The sequence below is a fragment of the Spermophilus citellus genome (assembly GCF_964194105.1).
Source record: "Spermophilus citellus genome assembly, chromosome: X".
NCBI lineage: Eukaryota > Metazoa > Chordata > Mammalia > Rodentia > Sciuridae > Spermophilus > Spermophilus citellus.
The window spans coordinates 44763974-44772121 of record NC_138190.1 but is presented as its reverse complement, the minus strand read 5'-3'; the positions used below and the strand labels follow the sequence as shown (position 1 = coordinate 44772121).

At 39.6% G+C, this 8148-nt stretch overlaps 1 pseudogene across 1 annotated transcript; it reads right to left on the bottom strand.

The window, feature by feature from the left end:
• Positions 1-1182: 1182 nt before the first annotated feature.
• On the bottom strand, positions 1183-2795 carry LOC308639677 (hsc70-interacting protein-like; annotated as a pseudogene). The gene has a single exon. The product of its transcript is annotated as a hsc70-interacting protein-like (transcript).
• Positions 2796-8148: the final 5353 nt, after the last annotated feature.

Below are 8148 nucleotides of genomic sequence, written 5' to 3'. Positions count from 1 at the left end.
TAAATAGAATAAAGGTATTAAAAAAATTCCTACCTTTAAAAAAATTACATCTGTTATCTCTTCACTCCTGTCTATTGTGTGCTTCAGTCACAGAACTTGTTTTCTTCCCACTAACTACAGATTAAGGATGTTTGCACTTAGTGTAATGAGGTATAGGGCTTGGTAGACATTGTAAAACTTTCAGAGACCAGTCTTAACAAACACTGGTGGCACCACTGAGCAACAGCACATGGAGATGTAAACTTCAATTTGTATACAAACTTGTTTAAAAACTGAATAAAAACAGTGTTTTATGCTGAGATTTTTTTTTTTTTTTGAGTACTGAGGATTGAACTCAGGGGAATTCGACCACTGATCCACATTCCCAGCCCTATTTTGTATTTTATTTAGAGACAGGGTCTCACTGAGTTGCTTAGCACCTCACTTTTGCTGAGGCTGGCTTTGAAGTTGCAATCCTTCTGCCTCAGCTTCCCAAACTGCTGGGATTATAGGTGTGTGCCACTGTGCCCAGTTTATTGCTGGGATTTTGAGAAGGCTAGTTTAAGAGATTCAGACAAACTAGTGAGTTCAAACATCCTTCATCATCTGATCCTGTGTTACTACCAGCAGGTTCCAGATGGGTGGCAAATTGATTTTACTGCATCATGTCTCTTACCCCAGTACCTTCCTTAGCCATATGAAGTGTGGCTCTTGGCCCTTTATCTCTCATTCCTGTGGTTCCAGGATAGAGAATAACAAGTCTGTAAAATGTGGACTGGGAAACACGGCTGGAACTAACAAGACTCTATATAACTGTTTCCATTATAATGTTTTATCTACACTAAATACAGAATACAATTTCCCTTCCATTTTAACTGATTCTTATTTTGGATTACCCCCCCCCTTTGTTTGGGCAAGAAAGGAATACAGTCTCTCTCTGAGTGTAATCCAAAATATATTAAGAAAAATCAACCTTTTCTACTCAGTTTTATTTTAATGGAAGGAAAACCCACCACATACATTTCAGATTGAAAGAGAAGCAAAACAAAACAAAACACTGCAAGTAATTGACCTTGGTTCCCAGGACAAAGATTTTTAAAAGTTGGGACTTTTCTTTGCAAGGGCAGCAACAATGTGCCTTATAGACTGGCAAAGCTTATCCAATAAGGAACTGTCCTGGTTCTACCTACTGGGGCTGCCTTACCAAGTACTTCCAGTCCCTACCCAGGTTAGAGTGAAATACTGGTGGTCCCAATAGTTTTATTGAAATTAATCATTTAAAAAATATTTTTAAATGACAAATCAAAATGCCTCAGTCTCAGTAACCATATATTCAACTGAAACTTTTATCTATGTAAATGAGATTTATTTCCTTCCCACTAGTCTTTATTTCACTCACATTACAGCTATGTATTTTCCATACTTAGTATCTGCCTTGCCCAATATCAAAGAAAAAAATCCAAAATGATTAGTAAATAAAAATGTAGGAAATAACACCCCCTTGAGTTTTAAATATTTTTAAGGTTTAAAAAGTGTTTTAAGTTTGTAATTCCTAGTAGGAAAACATTATCTGAATGAACACCCTAATGGCAAACCATTGTAAAATGGATTTGCTGCAGAGGGGTAGGGATTATCTTCAAAGCACCCCAGCTCTCCTGATGAGGTCAGAGGTACACTGGTTTGTATTATTTCGACAGCCATTAAGTGATCTAGGTTGCTTTTCCTTCAGTAAGGGTTTTGTCAGGTGGGCATTACGCTTGACCTCCAAATTTGGCTGACAATTTACTGATGAGATTCATAACCTTTGGGTTGCTTTGATATTTTGACATATTTGCTGGGTTCTGGGCCACATCCTGGAAGGCCACCATAACTTCTGGATCCTGCATGGCTGCAAGAACCTCCAGATCAATAAGAATTTCATTGAGCCCAGGCATTCCTGCCATTCTAGGCATGCCCCCTCCCATTCCAGGCATTCCTCCAGGAAAATTACCAGGCATTCCTCCAGGAAAGCCACCTGGAAAAGAGCCAAACTGAGCTCCTGCTTGTCGTCTGGCTTCTTCCTCTGGGCTCTCTCACCTTCTTCTCGAGCCTTCTTAACTCTTTGTATTCTTTCTTTGATCTCTCGCTCTTCACGTTTTCGCTCATATTTTCTCCGATGTTCAGCAATTTTCTGGGCCCCTAGTTGAACTTCTTTCAGCATTGCACTAGCATCATCATCATAATCCAGTTTACAGGCAAGAGCAAGATCATGGGCTGCTTCTTCCCAGTGGCCCAAAATTCTGTGGGCTTTCCCTCACCACTTGTAAGGCTGAGCTGAATCAGGATTTATTTCAATGGCTCTGTCACAGTCTCGAATGGCAGCATTTGGCTTCTGTAATTTGATGAAGACACTGGCTCTCTTGGCATACAGAATGGCCAAGCGAGGATTTAGCTTGATAGCATCTGTGAACAAGTCAATGGCTTTCTGTAGTTCACCATCATTCAGGGCTTCAATGGCAGCCCCTTTCTTTTCATTTGCTTGATCCATCATCTCCTCGGTTATCTCCGCATTTTTATCTCCCATTTCTTGAGGAGCATCAGTGTCTGGTTCAATTACACCTTCATTATCAATTTCTAGATCACTTTCCTCACTTGATGGCTCATCTCTCTTAATGTTTTCTTCCTCGGTATTTTCTTCTGATTTAGGTTTATGAGTTACCCCCCATACTCTCCACCCACTCTCTCAGGAAGCGCATCTCCTCGGTGTGCAGGACGCCCGGATCCTGCTTACACATTTTCAGGAAGGCCCGAAGCTCGCTCATTTTGCGGGGATCCATGGTCAAGGAGAGGCAGGCGTAGGCGGCTGTGGCCCGGTCCCAGGCCCGGGGCGCAGGCTCAGCGTGACCCCGCAGAAGGGGGCGGATCCCGGGAGGACGAACAGACTAGAACCTCCGCGGTGGCTGGCTCCTCCCCCTCAAGACATTATTATTAAAAAAAAGAAAAGGACATGTGAGTCCCAAGAATCTTAGTTTGAAAACTGCACCAGGAATTAGTGTTTTTTTTTTAATTTTTAGTTTTATTTTTCAGTTGTTGATAGACCTTTGTTTTATTTATTTATATGCAGTGCTGAGAATAAAGCCCAGTGCCTCACACATGCCAGGCAAGTGCACTACTGCTGAGCCCTAGCCCCAACCCAGGAATTAGTGTTTTGACCTTGAGTAAGGTACTTATTTTCTCAGATTGTCAGTTATCACATGTATAAAATGGGATAACTAAATATATTTATGTGTTTTAGTGAAAATGGGCCATTTTTATTATTTCAGTGTGAGTTCAAATTGGTTGAGACATATATGTCATTCAATTTTGTTTCTATAGAACCAAATATATAAACATAGTGACAATTGGAAACAGGAAATTCAATTGTTCCAACTAGAAATGGGGTCCATTGGCTTATATATATTCTACAACCAAGGAGATGAGAATGTAGCTCAGTGGTAGAGTTGAAAGGGTAAAGTTTCTAAGCTGCAAAGCCTGAGTTAAAATGTAAAGGACTAGGTATTGTAAAGTTTCTGAACTGCACACAGAACCTGAAATTCATGAGGCAGTTAAGACAATGCCAGGTACTGACCATTTAGTTGTTAAATAACCTGGACCCTTTGCAGTTTGGCACGTAGGCATTCAGGGCCCAAACCAATCAGTTTGAATGTACCCCCCTCCTTAGGACTGACCTATCACCCCCGCCTGACCTGTTCCCGCCAATGAATGGACTAATCATGTTTGAGAGTTGTTGTTCAATTTTCCCACGCCTCCTGATGATTTGCTCTGATGTATGCAAAGTCCCTGCCCTCCCTAAAAAAGTGTACTTAAGCACTGCTCAACCCCTGCTTGGGGCTCTTGGCCGCTCTCCCTTCTTGAGTGAGCCTGGAGCCCCAGCGCGCTGGATTGGATCTTCAATAAACCCCCTTTGCTGTTGCATGAGTCGGTCTCTTGGTGGTCTCTTCCTCTGACTTTCGCTGGACCCTTACAGAGTGTGTGCCTAAAATAGACTACAACCATAACCCTAGGAACCCCCTTTGGCTTATGGTTAGACCTCTGTGGAGACTTTGAAGATAGACTTCTTGGCACATATATTATTACTAGGTTTTAAACTTGCCATACTTTCTAGTGGCATGATGAAGCCAAGACACTGAATACAGAACAGATTAAATCAAATGAACACTTTAGAAGGTAGTTTTAAGTAGAAATAAAAAATTGTGCTTACTTTTACTAACAATCTAATATATAATAAACCTAAGAAACAAAAGAAATGGACAAACATGTATAGTTGAAATGTTTTCACTTGCTATAGAGTATAAGATAGCTAAAGCAGTTATTGTTTGGAACTGCATAAATGATACAACATAAAATTTCAGTATTACATTTGCCTTTTCCTTGCTGTGAAAAAGTACAGAACTGTTTTTTGGGGGGGGTGCTAGTTTACCTTTATGTGATTTTATAAGTATGGTAGCCACATGCCCTTGGTTTCCATCTAATGTTCAGGTATAAATGCAAATAACATATGTTTTTATACTTGAAAACATTCCAGTTTGTAAAATAAATCATATGGTCATACTAGTTTCAGCCATTACTATAATTTTAACATCAAAATGGAAAGAGTTATGTACTATGTTTCACAACAAGGGAAAGAAAAGAAAAAAGGAACAAATGGAGATAGATGGAGGGAGTGGGAAATGGAAAGGGAGAACAAGACACTTGGAAAAGTCAAACATTTGTTTCTAAAAAATTGAGAGATAAATGGCAAAATCCAGAAGTTCTTCCATAATATTTTTGATGTTTAGATTCAGGTACTATTGGGATAGATATATTTAATAATGCATACTTTACTAGCATATCTACAATTTCTTCCATATTTTGAAAATATCAGAACTCAAGAATGTATTTCCTTTTAATTATACAATACATTCCATAACTGTTGGTGTCTCATTCATATTCTTTGTTGAACTTCTTCCACTTTCAACATTACGTAAACTAATAGATACCCCTGTAATTTAACAGAGCTATCTTTTTAAATTAGTAATTAATTTTATTCTTCTTTAAGAGTTAAGGTTAAGGTAGGGTTAGCAATATAAGTCAGAATTTGACATAACCTAAGAAGAGGCATTCAAATCTCCATAAAAAATCAAGCAGAGTGTTTTCTCATTTGCTTAGTAATAATAAAATCTTAATTCAGATGTTATAATTTGATTTAAGCAGATATTTTATGAAAAAGAACCCATGCAAAACATAATATCTTTGTATTCTATCCAACAGAACCAGTGAATGTAATAATCAGAAGTGAAAATGATGTAATATGTCTTATTTGAATTCATTATTTTAAAATTTTATTTTATTTTTGTAGTATTGGAATAAAACCCAGGGCCTCACACATGCTAGGCAGGTACTGAGCTACAACCCTAATCCTTGAATTTATAATTTTTATTAAGAGAGAAGATGGGTTTAGAAGTTAAGGGTTTTTTTTGTCCAGAATTTTATTAATTATGCTAAAACTGATATTAGAATTACTTTAGTGACTCAGCATATTTCATACAAACTGATATTACAAATGCAATTACTGTTAAAAAGAATCTGAACACTGTTAGCTTTAAAGTAGGAAAATGCTTTCATGTTATTCAATATGACTCTGGTTCAGTTTACTTCTGTATTTGTTCTTTTATGTCTTCTTTGAGATCCCAAAACACTTTAACCATGAATATCCTGAAATCATTCTCTGTCATTTTTCTGCTGTAGCTGCCAATGCTTCTAATGATGTGGTGTCTTGATTTGTTTGTGGTACTTTCTTCCCTTGTCTTTTCATGTTGCTCATGTGTCTTCCTTTCCAGCTCTGTGGATCTGGTGTTATTGTTTTTATCCTATAGATTTGTAGTGTTCTTGTAGGGTTCCAAGATCCCTCCTTTGTGGGGAAGGACAATGTTAACAGATCCCAATATCAACAATACATCACCTATGAACAAATTATTGTTATTAAAACATTTACAGTTTAGTCTCAATGTCCAGAAATGTTGGATTCAATTATTATTTACAATATAATCAGTAGTTTCATCAAAAGGTTTACAGTTTCTGGTGGTGGGCAATGAACTGGGGGTCAGGCATAGGACTATATGCTGAGGGGGAAAGATGTGAGGGTATAGAGTTAATATATCTTAGGAAATGTGAAGGAGAAATCTAATGATGAGGGTTAGCAGTAGGGGAATAGACAGGAAGTAATTTAGGGTAGAAAAGTTTGTGGGAAAACAGTAGAGCACATAAAACAAACACACATATGTAGTTTAGTTAGAAAAATACAGGATGTAGAAATAGTAAAATTTGGAGGGTGAAAGAAGGAGAAAAAGAGAAAAAGGGAAGGAAAGAAAGAAAAAAGAGAAGAAAAAAGAAAAAAGGGGGAAAAAGGGGCTTATGCAACTCCTCTATATTATATTATTCAGGTGACTCAGTCCTAAAAGTCCTATTTCATGCAAAGTTCTTGGTTTTACATATGTTGGGGATGTGAGGGTCAGAGGATAGAAGGATAGAAGAGAAGGAAGAAGAGGAAAAAAAATACTCTTAGAGATCCGTTTCTTTCTCTTTTCATCCAGTAGGTGGGGTTATCTCATCCAGTAGGTGTCTCTGCCCTCAGGATGGTGTAGGTGAGCAGGGTGTGAAGACTGGATCTCTGGATCATCTGGAAGCTGGGAGTGCCGCTCACCAGTCCCAGCAGGGAAATAGCACCTCACAGGTCTTTCTTTTCGACCACTCATCTGACTTGAGCCCCTGGTATCGTCTCCCTCTCTTGCCCAGAGATTTTCCAGATCCTGGTCTCTGTTATGCTCCAGATTTTAGTCCCCTCCCCTCTCTTGCTTATCAGGTCCCAACTGTGGGACCTCTCACCCCCAGGCTCACTCCACGTGGGCGGCGCCCTGTTCCCCTGCACTCCTGTCCAACTGAGAGCTGTTTTTGTGTTGGGTGGTCACTGTGTCAAGTTACCTATGCTGGGGAGGGTGGGGGAACTAGAAATCAGGTACCTGCTCAAATTGCAATCTGATCTGATAGCCATGCCCACCAAAAAAATGGCAAGGAAGGTTTTCCCAGATGGAGTCGGTCTGCCTCCAGTGCTGGGGTGTCTCGTGATGTGGGGAGAGCTGGGCTTTGGCCTTGTGCTGTGGATAAGCAGCAGCTGAGTGACCTGCGTAGGATTGGATCACAGTCTGGAGTTCTGCAGAGGTGCTGATAGGTAGTTCAGCTAAGCTGCTTATGAGCTGTGCATGAGCTCGAACTGTGGGGTTTGGGTATGGAGTCTGTAGATCTACTCGTGCCCAGAGGCTCTGATTTCTGTGTAGGTGGTCACAGTGCTGGCGATTTCCGTGAAAATCCACTGTAAAGGGGTCTTCCCACACTCTCTAGGATGCTGTACTCTGTCTAGGTAAGACCCGGTGGAGAAGCTGCCCATCTGCTCTCCCAGCTTCACGCCACAAAGCAGCCAGAAATAGGACTTCCTCTACTCTGCCATCTTCCTCTCTCCCATATACTTATTCTTAATGGAGTTACTAAAGTTACTCTTCCAATAGTGAGGTCACTCCCACAGGAATTAAGTGCAATTATTGTGGAAGGTATTTTATCTATGGTAGGAAGGATGTGTGCCATCTGTTGTTAGTATGCCTAAGAAGGAAGTCATCAGGCATATTTCTCAGAAATGTAAGAGCATCCATTCAGACCATAGCAGAATATATTCCAGTTAGGGCTGGGATTGTGGCTCAGTGGTAGAGCACTCGCCTCTCACGTGTGAGACCCTGGTTTCGATCCTCAGCACCACATAAAAATAAATAAACAAAATGAAGATAAAAAAAGAATATATTCAAGTTGGGTCAGTCCTTCCTCTATGAGACCCACTGCCACTTGTTATCAGCATGGAAAACCTTTTCAGTGTATCTCAGCTATTCATTTTTAAAAATAAATTTCTGTTAGCATAAAACATTAAATATTAAAGCACTCACAACCATAGACTCAACCAGCTGAGTAGATCCTTCTTCATCTCTTCATCTAGATTTAGATCTTACTCTCACTTGATCACTCATAATTCACACTGAAAGCAGAGTGATGTAATTGGAAAATGCATTGAAGAGGATAGTTATATAAGCGCAATTCCATGGCAATTGT